Here is a 23432-nt window from a genome sequence, read left to right as displayed (position 1 = left end):
CTGGCTACTAAAGCCAGAGGCCTCTTAACCTTCTCTTGCACTAACTGTGTCAGAGTAATATGTTCATCAGTCATTCTGGGGCTGCTGGTCAGCCCGATAAAGCTGACCACGTCACTCTCTTTCTCTAAATCATTTAGTAGCTTCCCTGTAGTGCAGCACACAAGGCCCTCCATACATTCATTCCTGTGCACTTCTTCAGCATCACTACTTGGCAATAACCCATTGTTTCTACTTCTCCAAACACAGTATGGCATCTTTTGGTTTACCTTTAATTCATCCTTGAATCTAGGCAAACTAGGCAAATGATTTCTAGGAGGAAGGATGGTGTGAGGCTGAGTCCATCAATTTTTATCACTATTTTTTTTTATTTATATGCAACAGAGGTGACTGTTCTATGAATTTTGACAAATGTACAGACTTAGGTAGCTACTAGCACTATATTCCAGATATGGATCAGTTTCATTGCTACTCCTCCCCCTTCTTCCCTCCCCCCCAGATCTTTTGCTTGTTACCTTTGTAGTCAGAGCCTATTCCCTGGCAACCACTAACTGTTCTATACTCTAAGTTTTGCCTTTTATAGAATAGCGTGCAAAAGGAATCACACATTATATGTGTATCATTCAGTGTAATGATTTTGAGACTCATCTGATTTGTGGCAGTTTCAGAAGTTCATTTTCTTTCAATGTTGAGTAGTGTTCCATTGTACAGATGTACCAGTCTGTTTAGCCACTCCCCTGGTGAGAGACTTTGGGTTGTTTTCAGGTTTGGGTAATCTTGAATAAACATTCTCTTATAGATTTTATTGTGAACATAGGTTTTCATAAGGCCAAGAGTGGGATTGCTCTTATGTATAGACAATGTATGTTTATAAGGAAACTAGCCCTGACTGGTTTGGCTCAGTGGATAGAGTGTTGGCCTGCGGAATGAAGGGTTGCGAGTTTGATTCCAATCAAGGGAATGTACCTTGGTTGTGGGCATATCACAGTAGTTGCTGTGCAGGAAGCAGCTGATCGGTGTTTCTCATCGATGCTTCTAACTCTCTATCCCTCTCTCTTCTTCTCTGTAAAAAATCAATAAAAGATAAAAAAAGAAAACTGCCAAGCTGTTCTACTGTGGTTGTGCTGTTGTGCATTCCCACCAGCAATGCATGAGGGTTTCGGATTCCTCACATCTTCAGGAACATTTGTTATGGTCAGTCTTTAATGTTAGCCATTCTAACCATTGTATAGAGGTAGCTCATTATAGTTTTAAATTGCATTTTCATAATGACTATGTCAAGCATCTTTTCATATGCTTTTATATCTGTCTACCTTTGATAAAGTGCCTGTTCAAATCTTTTGCTAATTTCTTTGTTGAGGTTTTAGTTTCCTTATTAAGTTTTTAGAGTTCTTTATCTATTTTTTAATAAAATTTCTTTATGAGAAATACAGTTTTAAATATTTTCTTTTATTCAGTGGCTTTTCTATTTTCTTACTAGTATCTTTTGCAGAGAAAACATTTTAAATTTTGATTAAGTTCAGTTTATGTTTTTTTTTCTTTTATGCATTATGCTTTTGCTGTCATATCTAAAAATTATTTGATTAACCCAAGGTGTATTCGTTTGCTAGGGCTACCATGAAAAAATATTACATAATGAAAAGGAAAACTGGGGAGAAGGCTTACAACCTAGTTCAGTATCTGGTTAAGACTGTAGGCTTGCCGAAACCGGTTTGACTCAGTGGATAGAGCATCGGAATGCGGACTGAAGGGTCCCAGGTTCAATTCCAGTCAAGGGCATGTACCTTGGTTGCAGGCACATCCCCAGTAGGGGGCGTGCAAGAGGCAGCTGATCTATGATTCTCTCTCATCGATGTTTCTATCTCTTTATCCCTCTCTCTTCCTCTCTGTAAAAAATCAATAAAATATATATATTTTTAAAAAGACTGTAGTCTTACTCCCCATTCTGACTGACATGGGCAGAGCTGCAGGGACCTGCCACAGAGGGAGATATAGAGGCCAGAGCCTCCCCATGATTTCAGTTCAGGCTTTGGATCTGGAATTTCCCTGGACTAGCAGACCTGCAAAATAAAGGTTAAACTTTCCTCCCTCAGAGTGCTGGAGAATCTTTCTCCCTTGCGTTCTGCCACAACATTACTAAGTGGCTTAAACAACAGAAATTGATTTTCTCACAACTCTGGAAGCTAAAAGCCCAAGATGAAGATTTGGTCTCTTCTGAGGCATCTCTCCTAACCTTAAAGATGAGGCTGTCTCACTGTGTCCACACATGTTTTTCCCTTGTGCGCACACATGTCCCTATTCTAATCTCTTGTTATTCTTATAAGGACACCCGTTATATTAGATTATGGCACAGCCAAATGACCTCATTTTATCTTAATTTCTTCTTTAAAGATTTTGTCTCCAAATACAGTCACATTTTGAAGTGCTGGGGATTAAGACTTCAGCATATGATTTGGTGGGTGGGGATGAATAATTTATTTCATAAAACAAGGTCACAGATTTTTCTATGCTTTCTGCTAAATGTAAATTATTTCAATAGAGGGAATTGTAAAGTTATTTGGTGAAAACCGAGACTGCTTTGCTCAATGCTGTACTTCCAATGCCTAATATAATCCTTGACATCTTAAATCGCTTACCAAAACTTGTTGAATGAATGTGAATCACATTCACTATTCTGTGGATGAAAAGGGGCCACCTGCTAATCTGACCAGCTCATGAAAAGCCTGTGTGGTGGCCTTGCAAATTCAGAGATCTAAACTAACCACAAAGATGGTCTGAAATAAAAACTATTTTAAACTAAAAGCAGTTTATGGTGGGTAGTTATGTCCTAGGCTAGTATCTTCCCTGACAATCTTTACCTTTACTGAGCTTATCTATTGTCTTTTGCATCTAAGATAACATTCCTTTGAAAAACCTGGGTAAGTTCCCTTTTACCAGATCCTACTGGACACAACCAGAGCAGAGACCATAATTCCTCTCATTGTTTTATCATGTTAATTGTTGACTGTTAACTATCCTGCACCAGTCTCTGTAAAAGATTTATGTGCCTATCATTTTACTTTTTATCCAAACCCAGAGGTTCCTCCTTCCCTTTGCTTCCCCCTCTTTGCTTTCTCTTGCCTCCTTAATCTATCATTCACTTATTTCCCCTCATTTGATTGTAATGTGTAAGATGCAAAACCACTATTCTTTCAGTCCCTTGAGCTTCTGCTTCTGACATTTGTTGAGAGTTTGGCTCAAATAAACTCACAAAATTCTTCATAGTTTTGAATGTTTCTTAGGTTAACAACTAGAGGCCCACTGCACAAAATTCATGCAAGGGTGTGTGTGTCCCTCAGCCCAGCCTGCATGCTATCCAATCTGGGACCACCTGGGATCTTGCCTAAATGGGCAGATGGACATTTCTTTCACTCCAGGACTGCTGGCTCCCAACTGTTCACCTGCCTGATTGCCCCTAACTGCTTCTGCCTGCCAGCCTGATCACCCCTAATCACTTCCCTACCAGCCTGATCGACTCTAACTGCTATCCTGCCATCCTGATTGCCCCTAACTGCCCTCCCCTGCCAGCCTGGTCATCCCTCAATGTCCTCCACTATAGGTCTGGTCACCCCCAACTCCCCTCCCCTGCTGGCATGGTCACCCCTCAGTGCCCTCCCTTGCCAGCCTTGTCACTCCCAACTGCCCTCCCCTGTAGGCCTGGTCCCTCCCAACTGCCTTCCCCTGTTGGCCTGATCACCCAAGACTGCCCTCCCCTGCCAGCCATCTTGGGGCAGCTATCTTGTGTCCACATGAGGGCTACCAACATGAGGGTGGCCATCTTGCATGTTGGAGTGATGGTCAATTTGCATATTACCTCTTTATTATATAGGTTTCTACTCATGCTTCTTGAATCTCAGAGAATAATTATAGCTTTCTTGATGAAGAATTAGTATGGTATTTATCAGATCCAAATTATTCCCTAAAAACCTACTAATAACCATTCAAAATTGACCAGATAGTAATATCTACTAAAAACAAAAATGAGACTACACTAAAACTCAGAAATTTTGTTCCTAGGCATATACCCTACAGATTAGTGCATATGTTCACCAAAAGACACATATAAAAATGTTCATAGAAACAGCATTCATAAAAGACAAAAGTCGATGTGTCTAAAATGTTCATCAATAATAAAATTAATACATTCTCACATAATAAAACAATGGAAAACTATACAACACTGACAAGGAACATATTACTTATAAATGTAACAACATAAATATGTCACAAACCAAAATATTGAGCAAGAGATGTTAGACAAAAAGAATATATACTCTATTTTATTACCTAATTTATATAAAAGTCAAAATCCAGCAAAACTTACCTATGGTGATAGAACTCTTGACAATTAACTTTAGGGAAGAGGGTATTGGGAAGAAAGATGAGGAGGTCTCTTGAAGTTTGTAATGTTTCATTCATGTGGTAGTGGGCACATAGGTACATTCACTGTAAAATATCATGACTTATGATTTGTGCTTACTTTAAAAAATTACTGCCTATGGGCATAGCCTTGCTATTTCTATATAAACTATAGGAAATCTTGGGAAGGTATTTTACTAGGCTTTATTGAAAAATACAGCAAAATAAAATATAGATTATTTTTCTATTTTAAAATATTAGCTACTTCTTTTCCCCTTCTAACATTTCTACATGACTTCATTATCGAAATTCTTTAGCTGTGTGAAGAGAAAGTCTGAGAAAGAAACAACACAAAAAGGAAAATTCTTTTTGCTGAAGTCTTAAGGAACTAGAATCAGAAAAAGCTTACATGGTTTTATCCGTTGACTGCCCATAGTATGGTTACAAATGGCACTTCTGGTCCTTAGGTAAAGTTGAATTTGTCATACCAGCTGCTTTTCTATTAGTAGCCAAGGCATTGAACCAAGTGCTTCTTCAATGTTAAGTGTTGCTCTAGTTGTAATCTACACTTAAATTTCAATAGTGCAGAGACATTCTTTGTAAAGAGGTGTTAAGCATTAGTATCTGAAATGTTAAAGAATGAAGTTTCATTTGTTACCTTCCTGGAGAAATGTCACTTGCTTCTTTCTTTCATGGTACTCTTACACACAAGTGGAATCAATGGCTGAAAAGTGGAGGTGCTTTAAAAATATATATATGTTGCGCTAGTTGGTTTGGCTCAGTGGATAGAGCATCAGCCTGAGGACTGAAAGGTCCCAGGTTCGATCTGGTCAAAGGCACATATCCAGGTTACATGCGGGATCCCCAGCAGGGTGCGTGCAAGGAGACAGACGATTAAGTGATTCTCTTTAAAAAAATATATATATTTTATTGATTTTTAACAGAGAGAAAGGGAGAGAGATAGAGAGCCAGAGACGTCGATGAGAGAGAAACATCAACCAGCTGCCTCTTGCACACCCCCTACCAGGGATGTGCCCGCAACCAAGGTACATGCCCCTGGCCGGAATCGAACCCGGGACCTTTCAGTCAGCAGACTGACGCTCTACCACTGAGCCAAACCGGCTTCGGCATGATTCTCTCTTATCATTGATGTTTCTATCTCTCTCTTCCTCTCACTTCCTCTCTGAAATCAATAAATATAGATAAAAAAAATACATACATTAAAATTGATGTCTTTTCTAAAAGTATTTTACTTTGATATATTTACATCTGGAACCATTAAAAGGAATTTTTTCTCCTAAATTAAAATCTTTTCTCACCTGGTTGATGTGGCTCAGTGGTTGAGCATTGACCTAGAAACCAGGAGATCATGGCTCAATTCCCAGTCAGGGCACATGCCTAGATTGCAGGCTTGATCCCCTGTAGGGGGTGTGTAGGAGGCAGCCCATCAATGATTCTTTGTCATCATTGATGTTTCTGTCTCTCTCTCCCTTTCCTTTCTTCTCTGAAATTAATAAGAATATATTTAAAAGTATTTTCTCAATTAGCTTTCTAAATTAATCCACATTTTTATAAGCAAGAAAGAAAACTATAAGATGCCATTCTCAACTTCTAAGAAAATAATGTTTTCTTTTTTTTTAGACATTGCCATATACTATATATTATTGATTTCAGAGAGGAAGAGAGAGGGAGAGATAGAAACAAAAGATGAGAGAGAATTATTGATTCGCTGCATCCTGCATGTTCCCTGCTGAAGAATGAGCCTGCAACCTGGTCTGAGCCCTTGACTGAAACTGAACCTGGGACCCTTCAGTCTGCAGGCTGACTCTCTATTCATTAAGCCAAAACAGGTAGGGTAGACAATGTTTTCAACCCAGTTTTCTAAAGTAGAATATTTCATTGGTATGCAATCTTCTCTATGTATAAACCCCAAATTGGTAGAATTCAGTCAAGTTAATATATATTTCAAATGGGCTAATAAGCTGCTGAATCATATCATAGCTTCTTGGTAGACACAGTGTGCTTTAACAAATCATATTTTGATTGATTGAATAAATCAACCCTTTTTTATAAGATAGAGGATTTCTACCTTCTTAATATCTTTGCGATGGTCGCTGAGATGATCTAATCAATGGTTTAGCAATTGGCTATTTCTGTGGCTATGGGGGAAAATAAAATCAGACATACACTTGAAATTCTGTCCATGTGGTGCCAGTAAGTAAAAAGGGGGGAAAAAATTCAATTGTCAATTTTGTTATAAAAAATTGTAATGACTACATTAAGCCCACAAATTCCTTTTAGAATCTTTTAAAAGTACTGTTTTATTGAAATACTTCCATTAATGACAGCAAAGTGAGGTGGTTTTTTGAAATCTTGTGCCACTAATAATTATGAAATTTAGAAGAAAAAATGTTAGGTATATATATATATATATATATATATATATATATATATATGTAACATTTTAAAGTACTGGAAATCATCCAATTACAGACAGGTGTAGGAAAGTTTATTCTTGAAAAGCTGCAATCAGAGGAGGAAAAATTACAAGTTTTTGGCTTTCTTTCCTAAATATTCTCCCTAACACCATAGTGATGGCAAAAATTCACAGCATTATGATAGCAGAGAAGAGTTCAAAACTGGAAAGCAACTGTAAATTTAAGGGGACATATTTGGGAGCAAGAAAATTGCACAAGTGAGATATAAAGTCTGAGCATAAACTCTTCCCTAACGTTGGTTGATTGCTGGACTATATGTGTGTGTGTGTGTGGGGGGGGGGCGGCGGAGTGGAGGGGGTTGGTGGGGGGAGTAAGACATCAAGGCATCTGGTGATAAAACAGTGAGGGTTCAGAGAGGAATCTATCTTTGAAAATCAACTGTACTAGGTGCACTGAGAGATTTAAGAATTCACTATTTTTCATTTTTAAAATCTGGTTGGATTCCTTAACCTGCTCAAGTGGTAAAAAAACTGAAGTGTTACTGGCTTAAGGTATCAGAGGACAGAGCCTTAGGATGGTAGAAAAATTTAGGGGCAAAAATCTCATAAGAAAAAAAAACAACAGAGAAGGTGAGCCCCAATATCTGAATGCAAACTGTGCCCAAATCCTTGGCTGATCACCAAGGTAAGTGGGTGCAGGTGAAATTCCAAGGAAGCCAAGGAATTTCCTCTTTGAAATCAGAAGCAAGAAGCTATAGAAGCAGCAAATACTAGTGTATCAGGGCTATATACCATGGCAGAGACAGAGTTTACATTTTGAATCCTTGCAAGTTAACTGCCTGTAAAAGCAATGAAAAGCATCTTTAGAATATAAGATAATCCTGAATTGTCATAATGTATTATCTGCAATGACTAAAATTATAGATGTGCAAAGAAACAGGAAAGTGTAACTCACATTCAGGAACAATGCAGTCCATAGAAAATGCTTCAGAATGTTGAGTATAACTGGCAAGGCTTCAAAGGTAGTATTACAAATTTATTTAAAGAATTAAAAGTGAAATAGAATTAATGAATAAACAGAGTAAGAATCTCAACAGAGAAATACAGTAAATACTATTTAAAAATGAAAATTCAAGAATGGACTTTAAATTAAGAAGACACAATTTTGCATATAAAAAATGCTAAGGAATCTATAAAATACAATAATGGTAATTAAAATTTACTAGATAGGCTTAATAACAGGTAGGAGATAGCAAAATCCAAAGTGGTGAACTTGAAAATAGGTCAGTTAAAAAGATACAATTCAAAGAGAGAGAAAAATTAAAGAATAATAAACAAAAATTTAGACACTTATGGGAGAAAATAAAAAAGAAGTGAGCCCTAGCTCGTTTGCTCAGTGGATAGAGCATCAGCCTGTGGATTGAAGGGTCCCGGGTTTGATTCTAGTCTAGGGCACATACTCAGGTTCAGGCTTCTGGCCCTCATCTGGGGCATGCTGGAGGCAACCAACTGATGTGTCTATCTCACATCACGGGTTCTCTCTGTCTTTCCCTCTCCCCTCTATTATCTCTAAAAAGCAATGGAAAAAATATCCTCAGGTGAGGATGAAGAGAAAGAAAAATAAGAATAAGAATAAGAATAAGAATAAGAATAAGAATAAGAATAAGAATAAGAGGAGGAGGAGGAGGAGGAGGAGGAGGAGGAGGAGGAGGAGGGAGGAGTGAGGATGAAGAGGAGGAAGACGAAGAAGAAGAAGAAGAAGAAGAAGAAGAAGAAGAAGAAGAAGAAGAAAAAGAAGAAGAAGAAGAGAAAGAAGAGAGAAGAAGAAGAAGAGAAGAAGAAGAAGAAGAAGAAGAAGAAGAAGAAGAAGAAGAAGAAGAAGAAGAAGAAGAAGAGGAGGAGGAGGAGGAGGAGGAGGAGGAGGAGGAGGAGGAGGTGGAGGAGGAGGAGGAGGAGGAAAAAGAAGAGGAGGAGGAAGGAGAAGAGGAGGAAGGAGACAGAGAAGTGAGAGAAGGATAAAAATATAAGAAAAACAAAGAAAATGCACTTTCAAAACTCAGATTGCTTAAAGTCAAATATGAAGTGTCATGTCAGTCTTGGTATTAGAGCAAATTGATACATTAGATATAGGGGCATACAAACATGATTATGACTGATTTCCTCACAGACACCATGGAAACTAGAGACATTGAAACAACATATTAAAAGTGCTAGGTGTGGCCCTGGCCCAGTAGCTCAGTTTGAATAGAAAAATTGGAGGGCTTGCAATCTGGTTAAAACTGTAGTCTTACTTCCCCACTTTGACTGACTTGGGCAGAGCTGCAGAGCCTAACCCCAGGGCCCTGCCACAGCTCACTCAGGCGGAGCTAAGGGGACCCTCAGGGGCCCACCACAGGAGGGCCTCCCCAAGAAGGCAGTTCAGGCTTTGGATCCAGAATTCCCCTGGACTAGCACATCTGCGAAATAAAGGTTAAACTTTCCTCCCTGAGAGTGCTGGCTGATGGTTCTCCCGTGCATTCTGACACAAGAAGTTGGTTAGAGAATCATTCTGACACACCAAAGTTTCAGTTGCTATCCCCAGTCAAGGCACATGCCCAGTTTTGGGTCTTGGGAGGCAGTCAATCCAATGTTTTGCTCTCACATCAATGTTCTCCTCTCTCCTCCTCCTTTCTTCTCTCTCTCTCTCTCTTTTTAATTTTTTAATTAAATTATTTCTGTGTACATATTTTACCATTGCCCCCCATCTCCATACATACCTTCTCTCCCCAGAGTTTTGTGTCCATTGGTTGTACTTATATACATGTATACAAGTCCTTTGGTTGATCTCTTATCTCCCCCAGATCTCCCTCCCCTCCCCGCTGTAATTTGACAGTCTGCTTGTTGCTTTACTGTCTCTATATCTATCTTTTGATTCATCAGTTTAGAATGTTCTTTACTATCTATAAATGAGTAAGGTCATGTGGTGTTTCTCTTTCATTGATTGGCTTATTTCACTCAACATGATGTTCTCCAATTCCATCCAGGTTGCTGCAAATGATGAGAATTCCTTCTTTTTTATGGCAGCATAATATTCCATTGTGTAGATGTACCATGGTTTTTTGATCCAATCATCTGCTGATGGACACCTAGGCTGTTTCCAAATCCTAGTTATTATAAATTGTGCTGCTATGAACATAGGGGTGCATATATCCTTTCTAATTGATTTTTCTAGCTTCTTGGGATATATTCCTAAGAGTGGGATTACTGGGTCAAATGGGAGTTCCATTTTCAGTTCTGTTCATACTGTTCTCCACAGTGGTTGCACCAGTCTGCATTCCCACCAGCAGTGCACGAGGGTTCCTTTTTCTCCACAACCTCACCAACACTTGTCGTTTGTTGATTTGTTAATGTTGGCCATTCTGACAGGTGTGAGATGGTACCACATTGTTGTTTTGATTTGCATCTCTCAGATAATTAGTGACTTTGAGCATATTTTCATGTGACTCTTGGCCTTCCTTCTGTCTTCTTTTGAGAATATTCTATTTAGATCCATTGTCCATTTTTTAATTGGGTCATTTATCTTCCTTTTATTAACTTGTATAAGTTGTCTGTAGATGTTGGAGATTAAGCTTTTATCAGTGATAACATTTGCAAATATGTTTTCCCATACAGTGGGTTTTCTTGTTGTTTTGTTGATAGTTTCTTTTGCTGTAAAAAAGCTTTATATTTTGATGTAGTCCCATTTGTTTATTTTCTCTTTGGCTTCCATTGCCCTAAGGGCAGTATCAGTGAATAAGTTCTTTTGGCATGTGTCTGAGATTTTGTTGCCTGTGGATGCCTCTAGTATTTTTATGGTTTCCTATCTTATGTTTAAGTCCTGTATCCATTTTGAGTTTATTTTCATGTATGGTGTAAGTTGGTGATTGAAACAGTCATCAAAAAGCTTCCAGCAAACAAAAGCCCGGGGCCAGATGGCTTCACAGGAGAGTTTGACCAAACATTCAAGGAAGAACTAAAACCTATCCTCCTCACACTATTCCAAAAAATTCATGAAGAAGGAACACTTCCAAACTCCTTTTATGAAGCCAGCATTGCCCTAATACCAAAACTAGATAAAGAAAACACAATGAAAGAGAATTATGGGCCAATATCCCTCATGAACATAGATGCCAAAATCTTCAACAAAATTCTAGCAAATTGGCTCCAGCAGAACATCAGAAAGATCATACACCATGACCAAGTAGGATTTATTCCAGGAATGCTAGGATGGTACAATATCCACAAATCAATAAAGGTGATACATCACATAAACAAATTGAAAGATAATAATCATATAGTCATATCAATTGATGCAGAAAAAGCATTTGATAAAATCCAACACCCTTTCCTGATAAAAACTCTCAACAAGGTGGGAATAGAAGGATCATACCTCAACATAATAAAAGCTATATATGATAAACCCACAGCCAATATCATACTCAATGGGCAAAAACTAAAACCATTCCCTCTAAGAGAGGAACAAGTCAGGGATGCCACTCTCACCACTCCTGTTTGACATAATACTGGAAGTACTAGCCATTGCAATTAGACAAGAAGAGGAAATAAAAGGCATCCAAATTGGAAAAGAAGAAGTAAAATTATCCTTATTTGCAGATGACATGATAGTATACATAAAAAAAAACAAAAGACTCTATCAAAAAACTAATTGACTTAATAAATGAATTTGGCAATGTAGCAGGATACAAAATTAATGCCAAGAAATCGATGGCATGTCTATACACCAATAGTGAACTTACAGAAACAGAGACTAAAAAGGCAATCCCATTTACCATCTCACCAAAAAAATTAAGATACCTAGGAATAAACTTAACTAAGGAAGTAAAGGACCTATATGCAGAAAACTACATGGCACTGAAAAAAGAAAAAGAGGAAGATGTAAACAGATGGAAGATCATACCATGTTCATGGATTGGTAGAATCAACATCATTAAAATGTCTACACTTCCCAAAGCAATCTATAGGTTCAATGCACTCCCCATTAAAATTCCAATGGCATATTTCACTGACCTAGAAAAAACTCTCCAAAACTTCATTTGGAACAATAAAAGACTCTGAATAGCCATAGTAATTCTGAGAAAGAAGAGTAAAGTAGGAGGGTTCTCAATACCAGATTTCAAGCTGTATTTCAAAGCCACTGTTCTCAAAACAACCTGGTAGTGGCACAATAACAGACATGTAGATCAATGGAATAGAATAGAGAATCCAGATATCAACTCAAATCACTATGCTCAATTAATATTTGACAAAAGAGGCACAAACATACAATGGAGTCAAGACAGTCTCTTTAATAAATGGTGTTGGGAAAAATGGACAGACACATGGAAAAGAATGAAACTAGATGACCAACTTACACCATACACAAAAATAAACTTTCTTCTCTCTCTAAAAATCAATAACAATCTTTAAAAAAAAGAATTGACCAATGAATGCATAAACAAGTGGAATAATAAATCAATGTTTCTTTCTGTCTCTTTTGCTCAAGCTCTTTTCTTCTCTCTAACATTAATCAATTGAAAATATTCAGCAAAAATAACTTTCAAAAATTAAGGCAAATAATTACATCTTCAGGTAAACAAAAATTGTGAGAATTTGTTGCCAGCAGACCTACATTATAAGAAATGTTAACAGAAATTCTTTAGGCTGATAGGAAATTACTACAGAGGGCAGCTCCCAAGTATAAGATTGAAAGGAAATCCAAATATATTTATATAACTCTTCTTTTTTCCTCTTAAAGTATTTCAAAGCCATATTACTATTTGAAGCAAAACTTATAAAAGCTTATATAAATGTATTATTGGACTATATATGACTAAGAAAGTAGGATGATAATTAGAAATATATTACTGGAAGGTTAATATATTTTACCTGAGGTAATTCAATATTCACTCTGAGGAGACTGTGCTAGGTTAATATGCAAAATGTAATCTCCAGGACAACTGCTACAAAAATTGTGCAAAAATATCTATCTTTCGCCAAAGCCAGTTTGGCTCAGTGGTAGAGTGTCGGTCTGCCGGACTGAAAGGTCCCAGTGTAAATCATTACACTTTATTTAAAATAAAAGATCTATCTTTCAAGGGAATAGAAAAATTAAAATAAGATAAAAATTAATCAACAAAAAAAAATGCAGGAACAAAATCGGGTATAACTAACTGAAAAAAAGGTAATAAAGTGGCAGAGTTAGATACAATCATATCAATAACTAGTTTAAATGTAAATGGACTAAACATTTCTATTAAAAAGTGGAAATTGTGCCGAAACCAGTTTGGCTCAGTGGATAGAGCGTCAGCCTGTGAACTGAAAGATCCTGGGTTGGATTCCTGTCAAGGGCATGTACTTTGGTTGTGAGCACATCTTCAGTGGGAGGTGTGCAAGAGGCAGCCAATCGATGATTCTCTCTCCTCGATGTTTCTAACTCTCTATCCCTCTCTCTTCCTCTCTGTAAAAAAATAAAAAAAAATATATTTTAAAAATAAATAAATAAAAAGTGGAAATTGTGAAATGGATACAAGAAAAACTATATACTCTCTACCAAAGTTACACATTGAATATAAACATATAAATAGGTTGAAAATTAAAGGATGGAAAATGGTATACAATGCAAAAACAGTAAGCAAAAGAACATTGGTGTAAGATTAAACTAGTAAATTATACTGTTACAGAGAACCAGAATAATCAAACAATGGCGTAGAGTTTGGAGTCAAACTTTATTCACCACGGTGGGCTTAGAGAAAATGAATTCAAATTTAAGCAAGGCTATAAGCAGAACTTCCCTTTTTATTAAAGAGCCAGCCCTATGTGTACTTAGTGCTTATTTCATTGCCGGCCTTGAAAACACAATTCTATCCAATTAAAAAATGCACCTGGCATGGCATTGAAATTGTGGGCATATCTTGTCTCTGACCTACAAGGTCAGACAGCTAAGTTTATCTTCCTCATTATTCAACCAGGCTGAAGCAGGCTAGAAAGCAAAGTTATTTTTTCAGAATAAGAGGCTGTCTAAAAAAAACAGCAGAGAATTCCAAACAGTAGTTTTACAAAATAGGGGTTAGCCTTCTCAATAAATCTCAGATGAAAAGTCCAGGACCAGATTGCTTTACTGATGAATTCTAATCAATTGTTTAAGAATTAAGATCAATTCTTCAAAAATTCTTTCAAAACTTAGAAGAGGGACAAACATTTCCTAATTTGCTTTAAGATACCAGTATTTCCCTGATATCAAAGTTAGACAAAGCCATCACAAGAAAACTATAGCTCAATAGTTTAATGAATATGGATATAAAAATCCTTCATAAAATACTAGCAAATAGTATCTAGCATTATATCAGAAGGATTATACATCATAACCAAGTGGGGCTTATCTTAGGCTACAAAGGTGGTTGGTAAAAAGCAATTAATCCAATAGGCCACATTAATAGAAGAAATGAAAGAAACCACTTGAGCACTTCAATAGATAAAAATATTTGAAAAAAATCCAGCAGCTTTTCATGATTCAGCACCTAGGGATACAAGGGAAACTTTTCCACCTGATAAAGGGTATCTGAAAATCCCTCAGATAACATCAGACTTAATGGTGAAAGTTTGGATTCCTACCCACTAAGATCAGGAAGTTGTCAAGGATGTCCTTTCTCAACACTTTTATCTACTCAACACTGTATTGGAGGTTCTAGCCAGGGAAATTCAGTAAGAAAAAAAAATGTAAAAATATCCAGATAGGAAAGAAAACACTAAAACTATATTTTAAGAAGACACACTTTTGCATATAAATATACTAAGGAATCCATAAAAAGTATATTGGAGCTAATGAGTTCAGCAAGGTTGCCTGATATAAGATCAATATACAAAAATCAATTGTATTTCTGTCCATTAGCAATAAAAATCTGAAAATGAAATGAAGAATATAATTCCACTTGTAATAGCATTAAAATAATCAAATACTTAAGAATGAATTTAATCAAAATGATGTCAGACTTAGATGTTGAAAACTAAAAAGCATCATTAAAATCAATTTAAAAAGAACTAAATTAATCAAAAGACATGTTCATGGATTGGAAGATTTAATATTGTTAAAATAGCAATACTCCCTAAATTAATTCCCAGAGTCAATGCAATCTCTATCAAAATCTCACCTGATCTTTTTTTTGGAGACATAAACAAGCAGATACTAAAATTTATATAGAATTACAAGAAATCCAAAATAGCTGAAACGAATTGAAAAAGAATAAAGAAGGAAGGATCATACTTCCTTATTTTATTTTTAAAAAATATTTTATTGATTTTTTTTACAGAGAGGAAGGGAGAGGGATAGAGAGTTAGAAACATCAATGAGAGAGAAACATCGATCAGCTGCCTCTTGCACACCCCCTATTGGGGATGTGCCTGCAACCAAGGTACATGCCCTTAACCGGAATCAAACTTAGGACCTTTCAGTCAGCAGGCTGATGCTCTATCTCCTGAGCCAAACTGGTTTCAATTCATACTTCCTTATTTTAAAACTTACTCCACAGCTACAGTAACTAAGATTGTGTGGCACTAGCATAAAAATAGACATATAAGTCAGTAGAATAGAATTGAGATTCCAGAAGTAAACCCTCACAGATATTGTCAATTAATTTTCAACAAGCAAGCCAAAACAATTCAATTAAGAAATAGTCTTTTTAAGAAATGGTGCTGGGTCAACTGGCTAGCCATATGTAAGAGTAATACCAAATTCAACAAAAACTATATACCACACATTATATACAAAAACTTAAGATGGATTAAAAACCTAAATGTAAGAGCTAAAAGTATAGAAGTCTCTGAAGAAAATATACATATAAATCTTTGTATCATTGGTTTAGAAATGGTTCTTAAATATGACATGAAAAGCATAAGTAACAACAACAACAAAGAAAAAAAAACAGACAAATCAGACTTTAAAAAAATTTTTATGCTATAAGGTAACAAGAAACTGAGAAGACAATTCATAGAATAGGAGGATATATTTACAAATCATATATTGGAATAGAATCTAATAACCAGTATATAGGGAGAAATCTTAGAATTGGACAACACAAATGCTAAACACCCAGTTAGTAAAATGGCAAGAGACTTGAATAGACCTTCTTCCAAAGGAAATAGGCAAAGGGCTAACATAGCTCATGAATAGATGCTCATAATTATTAGTCATTAGGGAAATGCACATCAAAACCACAATGATGTAATACCACTTCACACCTATTAGGATAATGACAGTAAAAAAGATAGGCAATAAAATGTGGCAGGGTTGTAGAGAAATTGGAACCTTCAAACATTGTTGGTGGGAATTTAAAATCATATAGTTGCTGCCTTGGCTCTGTTGGTGCTAGGGTTCTTTCCCCCAGCCTTACAAAGGGTTCAGCATTCTGGAGAAAGGACTGCACGTAGATGATTAAAAAGGAGTCCGAGGACAAAAGATATTTTGAAAGGCATTGGGGGTCAGAGGAGCTTCCAGCTGAAGGAGCTATCGGGTCTAGTAATAATTAATGTCGTTTTTAAACATTCGTTTAAAATCTTCCTTGGCGTTGACTTGTATTGACATAACCTTCAAACATGTGGTATCTACAGAACGTGTGAAGTGCAATTAACAAGTTTTGCTTGAAAAAGTTTGTGTTTGGTTTGGTTTTTGTTGCAAAACTAGGGCTAAGAAGATGGCGGATGAAGAGCATATTCGGCACTGCATGCTTTACGAGTTCCAATTAGGAAGAAAAGCAAGTGAGGCTGCAAAAAACATCTGTAGTGCTCTTGGTCAAGATGCAGTTAGCGCCAGAAAATGCCAGCGTTGGTTTGAGAAATTTTGCGAGGGAAATTTTTCGTTAGATGACAAGAGTGGTCGAGGCTGTGTGTCCAATTTTGATCAAGAAGCTCTTCAAGCTCTTTTGGTGCAAAATCCTCAAATTACCCAACAAGAGCTTGCGACAACTTTAAATCGTTCACAAAAAACAATTTCCAATCAATTGCGTGCACTTGGCAAAGTCCAAAAGTTTGGAAAATGAGTTCCTCATGAGTTGACCGACAACAACCGTAATCAAAGAGTCACAATTTGCAGTTCGCTCCTCTCTCGTCAAAACCGTTTGCCGTTTTTAGAGCAAATTGTTACCAGACATGAATAATGGGTGCTGTATGTTAATTTGAAAAGGCGGCCTCAATGGTTGGACAAAAATGAGGCTCCGCAGCCCACTCCAAAACCTGACTTGCATGCGAAAAAAGTGATGTTGTGTGTTTGGTGGAATTTTAAAGGAATTCTTCATTATGAACTTTTACCATCTAACCAAACCATTACAAGTGCAGTGTATAGTGCCCAATTGGAAAGGTTAGCCCAAGCTTTAAGAGAAAAAGAACCCGCGCTGATTAATCGGAAGGGCGTAATTCTTCACCACGATAACGCACGACTGCATACTACAAGAATCACTGCTGAAAAACTGTGCCAGTTGGAATGGGAAGTTCTCCCTCAACCTGCATATTCTCCTGATATTGCCCCTTCCTATTACCATTTGTTTCGTTCTTTGCAAAACTTTCTTCTTGGAAAAAAATTTAATAATGAAGAATGCCTCAAAAATGCATTGACTGAATTTTTTGCATCAAAATCACAATAATTTTACAACAGAGGGATTAAAATGCTTCCTGAGCATTGGGCACAAGTAGTAGAAAACAACGGCAACTATATTGTTGATTAAATTTTGTTGTATTGTTTAAATAAATTCGATTTAAAAAAGTATTAGAAAATGACATTAATTATTACTAGACCTAATAGAAGACTCTCCTCCTAGACCAAGGACCAGTGCTTTTATTAAACACAATTTATCCCAAGGCAAGGTGGAAATACATACTTCAAAGGGTATGGTTTACAGAGATTGTCAATTTTTGGAATAGCCTATAGCTGTTCAGGTATTTGGCCAACAGAAGGCAATAAAATGCCCTGAGCTGTCTGGCAGTTAACAATACCATTCAGGTCTGGGAGAGATGCTTTGTAGCCTTATAGCCAAACTACATGTGACTCAACCCTGTTGAGTTCCCCAAGCTTCTTAGTAAAACTCTTATAATTATTACATGCTGGAATTGGTTCTTGGCATGTTGGTTGGAGCATGGTCCCATGCACCAAGGTTGAGGGTTCAATACCTGGTCAGGGAACATACCTTGGTTGTGGTTCATACAAGAGACAATCGACCTATGAATCTCTCTCACATTGATGTTTCTGTCTCCCTCCCTTCCTACCTCTCTAAAATTAAAAACAAAGCAAATAGAAATGAAGCAGATCCTTTATAAACTGGGTTGGCAGTTCCTCACAGAGGTAAACATAGATTTATCATATGACCAAGCAATTCCACTTCTAGGTATGTACTCAAGAAAATTGAAACATGTTCTCAAAAAACTTCTACATGAATGTTCATAGCAACATTATTCAGAATAGTAAAAACTCAGAAACATCCTTAATGGCATTAACTGATAAATGGATAAACAAAATGTGATATATCCATACAATGTAAGATTATCCAGCCATTAAAGTAAACGAATAACTCGTTGAAGCTACAATATGGATAAAGCTTGAAAACATGCTAATTGAAAGAAACCAGACACAAATGGCCACATGTTGTATGGTTCTATTTATATAAAATATCCAGCATAAGCAAATCCATAGAAAGTAAATGAATGGTTACCATGGGGTTTAGGGAATGGAGAATGGGAGTAACTGCTAATGGGTCTGTGATTACTTTTTAGAGTGATGAAAAGGTTCTGGGGTTAGATAGTGGTGATGATTGAACAACTTTGTGATTACATTAAAACCATCAAATTGTTCACTCTAAATGGTGAATTTTATGGTACATAAATTATATCTCAATCTTAAAAAAGAAAAGAAAATATTATTGTAATTAATCACACCAATAGAATATGGAACAAAAATAATTTTAGTAACAACAGAAATAACATTAAAAAGAAATTTAACAACTCCCAGAAAACTAAGATCTGAAGGGTACTTCCTCAACAGGATGAAGGTCTACAAAAAACTCACAGTTAACATAATATTTTATAATGAAAGTGTAAGAATTAAAAATACACAAATTCTAGAGGAAAATATAAAACTTAATAGACAAACATTTCTTAGGACAAAAAAATATGAACCATAAAAGAAAAAAAAAGATAAACTGGACCTTCACAAAATGGAAAAAAGGTTTACTATTTGTAATTCATCATTTAGAAATAAAAAGCAAGCCTCAGAGTAGAAAAAATTTATAATACATATGTCAGACAAATAATTTGCATCTCAAATATATAAAGAACTCTTATAACTTAATAATAGAAGGACATCTCAATATAAAAATGAGTAAAATATCTGAACAGACACTACACTAAGCAATATATATCAACAGCCAAAAATACATGAAAACAGCGCCTAACATTTTTAGTTATCAGGAACATGTAAATTAAAATGACAATGACATATTAGTACATATCCAATAAAAGTCTAAAATAAACATTAGAATACTAAATAATGGATAGGATGGAAGAGCAACTGGAATTATCATACAGGTGAGGGAACAAAATTATACAAATATTTGGCAGTTTAACAGGCTTTTATTTTTTAAGTTCAAAATTTAGCTACTATACCTCCCAACTGTTCTATTCCTGTGTATTTATCCAAGAGGAATAAAAACATAGGGTCACATTAAAAATTCTCTGTTAATCTTCATAGCAGCTTTGTTCATTGTGGTCACAAACAGTAAGCAACCCAAATATGCCTCAGCTGGGGAATGTATAAGCAAATATTGGCATGTCCACACAATGATATATTACTCAGCAATAAAAACAAACAAACAAACAAGCAACAAAATCTCAATAACGTGCCAGATGAACAAAGCTATACACAAAAAAATACATGAATTATATTTTCATTTATATGAAATCCTAGAAAATACAAACTACTCTCCATAGAGAGAAAGGCAGGTCAAGTGGTTGCCTGGGTTTGGGATGAAGATAGTGTTACAGAGAACCGGAATAAATCAAGCAATGCTCCGAGAGTTTGGAGTCACACTTTATTATGCGCGGGTCCAGAGGAAAATGTATTTCAAATTCTAGGCCCCAACATGGAGGAATTTTTCCTCTTTATATGTTTTTACCTTCTTTGTCTCCCAAATATGGGGTGTTTCTGGCCCCTTTTGCAAGTTCTTAAAGAGCCCCTATGTGCTGGGGCCTTGAGACCTCAACCAAAGACTGGCCTGGTGCCAGCACTGATAATTTTGTCCAGGGAAAGTTTAATGGCTTATCTGAAGTGGGAGTCGTCTTATTTTCCTTATTATTTAAGCAAGCAAGCATTTACAGAAGCCAAACAGCAGGGTTAAAATTTCAAACAGCACTTTTTTTATATAAGATGGATGCTACAATAGTAATAAACTGTAAGAAAGCATTTTTGGGGTGATGAAAATATTTTGCATCTTGATTATAGTAGTGGTTGTATAGATCTACATTTTTTTGAAAACTCATGGAATTATGCACTTAAAATAAGTGCAGTTTTTATATGTATAATATATCAATAAGATTGATTGAAGCCCTAGCCAGTGTGGCTCCATTGGTTGAGCATTGTAAGGTCATCAGTTCAATTTCCAGTCAGGGCACATGCCCAGGTGTCCACTTGATCCCTGATAGGGGGTAGGTGCAGGAGTTAGCCAATTGATGTTTTGTTCTCACATTGATGTTTCTTTCTCTCTCCCTCTCCCTTCCTCTCTCTCTCTCTAAAATTTTTTTTAAACAAAATAAAATTGTTAAGAAAAAGATTGATTGACATATTTTTAACTGACAATCAGATCATGGACTTATTAATAGGGTAGTTGTGTTTGTGTGCCTAACATTCCTTCACTTTTTCTTTAATAGCAACATGGTCATTTTCCTTTGATTACCCTTGCACCACTTTCAACTTTGTCATTTTATCAAGACAGTCTTCATCCTCCAGATTACAAATTTACAAAACAGGATCCTGTGGGCCTACTAAATCAGAGCCAGAATAATTAGGTCAGGAATGTATCCATAACATAAGAATGTGATAAACTTTAGTAGAACTTTTGGGAACATGAGATTCTTTTTCCCCCTGGTAGATTGTGAGACTCTAAACTTCGGAAACTGTGGATGGCCATTTTTGGTTCCCCACAAAAGGTAGGTACATCTGGAAGAAACTGAGACTTGAAGGAATGTTAGGCACACAAACACAACTACCCTATTAATAAGCCCATGATCTGATTGTCAGTTAAAAATATGTCAAATGAGATTTGATAATATTTTCTGAAGCTCTGATTTTAGTGATTTACTCCTTGCAAGATACTCTAATTACATGAGCCAAGCAATTCCTTTCCTTCCTTAAAGTTATTTTTAAACTATTATTGTCATTTGCAATAGTTAATACCAAAATAAAATCAATTCAACTAATCTGGACATTTGTCACAGTTGTAACATCACATTTTACAAAGATAACCTAAATTACACTGACAAAATAATTTCACCTCCCACTACCTGGCAATTATGATGAAGTTAAAGAATTTATAAGCCTACCAAAAAAACGAGAGAGAGAGAGAGAGAGAGAGAGAGAGAGAGAGAGAGAGAGAGAGAGAGAGAGATAGAGAGGAAGAAGAAGAATAAGAGAAGAAGAAGAAGAAGAAGGAAGAAAGAAGAAGAAGAATGGGAAGAAGAAGAAGAAAGGGAGGAGGGAGGGAGGGAGGGGAGGGAGGAGGAAGGAAGGCAGGAAGGCCGGAAGGAAGGAAGGCAGGCAGAAAGCAAGAAAGCACAATAAAAGAAGAATAAGAAAGAAGAAAGAAAGAAAGAAAGAAAGAAAGAAAGAAAGAAAGAAAAGAAAAGAAAGGAAGGAAGTTGGAGAAATGTGGTGACCTATAAACATGAATATGTGAAAATTCAAAAAAATAAAATTAGAAGTGTACTAAAGAGTACATCAATGGTATTTTACATTGTATAGTAATTAATTTTTCCTTGCCGAAAGACAGGTCTGGTCTTTGTCCCTGGGTCCTGGGAGGTAGCCTCCAAACCTTTCTAACTTCCTGATTAATAGAAGAGTTTTGTTATTTATGGTGGGCCCCTTGACCATACCTGATAATTTATGCTAACAAGGTGACTTATAGACCCTGTGGTATCAATCAGCCTGATTTCTGGGGAAAGGAGGAGGTTGCTGGAAACTAAATTCAACCACATAGATAATCAATCAATCAATCAATCAATCAATATACCTAGGCAATGAAAAAGCCTCAATAAAATCTCGGTACACAAACTCATGTAAGCTTCCCTGACTGGTAACATTTCACATATATTGTTATGCATGGACACTGGAAGGATAATGCATCCAGAGCACAATGAAGGCTTTATATTTGGACACCTCCCAGGCCCTTCCCTGAGTCTCTTCCTTTAATCTGTGCCCCTTTCCTATAATAAACCATAACTGTTAGTATAATATAATAGCTTTCAGGGTGTCTGTGAGTCTTCATAGTGAATGATCACACTTTATGAAGGCTTTGGAAATTCCCCTGCACTTGTAGTAAATGTCAACAGTGAGGGCAGTCTTGGGGACTGTGCCCTTCAACTTTCTAGTTAGACCCTAAATCCTTGAAGTTGATAGCTTAAGTCTTGGGCAGATTAGGTGGTCTGAAGGACTGTGCTCTCAATCCTCAGAGTTTGGCTAACTCTGGGCATACACACTTGGTAATGAATGGTTCTGTCTAGTTAATTCTCTGCTGTTAATCTTCACTCCAGCATATTTTTTTCATAGAGAGATACCCATTGGTTGCCTCCTGCATGCATCCTGACCTGGGTTGGAGATTGAACCTGCAACCCAGGTACATGCCCTTAACTGGGAATCTGAGCCTCTATCCTTTGGTGCATGGGCCAGTGCTCTAACCACTTAGAAACACTGGCCAGGGCTGAATTGTTAAGTTTTATCTGTCATGATGAGGACACATTCTGAGAAATGCATTACTGGGTGATTTTGTGGTTATTCAAACATAAAGTGCACTTACACAATCTAGATGGTACAGCCTACTACACACCTGGGTTACAAGTGTGTACAGCATGTTACTGCACAAAACTACATGAGATTAAATTCAACACTAGAGAAAATAAAGCAATCAAAAGATGTAAACTTGAGATGTATGAGACTGCTGCTGGTGTAACATGGCACACTTTTTTACAGCAATTTTTTCAATAAGTAGAAATAGTGCATTCTAAAATAATGATAAAAAGTATAGAGTATAGTAAATACATAAATCAGTAACATAGTCATTTATTATAGAGTATTATGTACTGAACATAAAAGTAAGTAGATACTATACTTTTATAGGACTGGCAGTGCAGTAGGTGTGTTTACACTAGCATCACCACAAACACATGAATAATGCATTGCGCTATGATAGTACAATGGTTACGAGGTAACTAAGCAATAGGGATTTTTCATCTCCATTATAATCTTTTGGGATCACCGTTGTATATGTGTTCCATCATTGATGAAAATGTCGTTATGTGGCACAGGACTGTACTTAGTACTGGTACTTTCTGGAAT

Source organism: Pipistrellus kuhlii, unplaced genomic scaffold, assembly GCF_014108245.1.
Source record: "Pipistrellus kuhlii isolate mPipKuh1 unplaced genomic scaffold, mPipKuh1.p scaffold_m20_p_16, whole genome shotgun sequence".
In the NCBI taxonomy this organism is placed as follows: Eukaryota; Metazoa; Chordata; class Mammalia; order Chiroptera; family Vespertilionidae; genus Pipistrellus; species Pipistrellus kuhlii.
Note: the sequence above shows the minus strand (reverse complement) of the source record.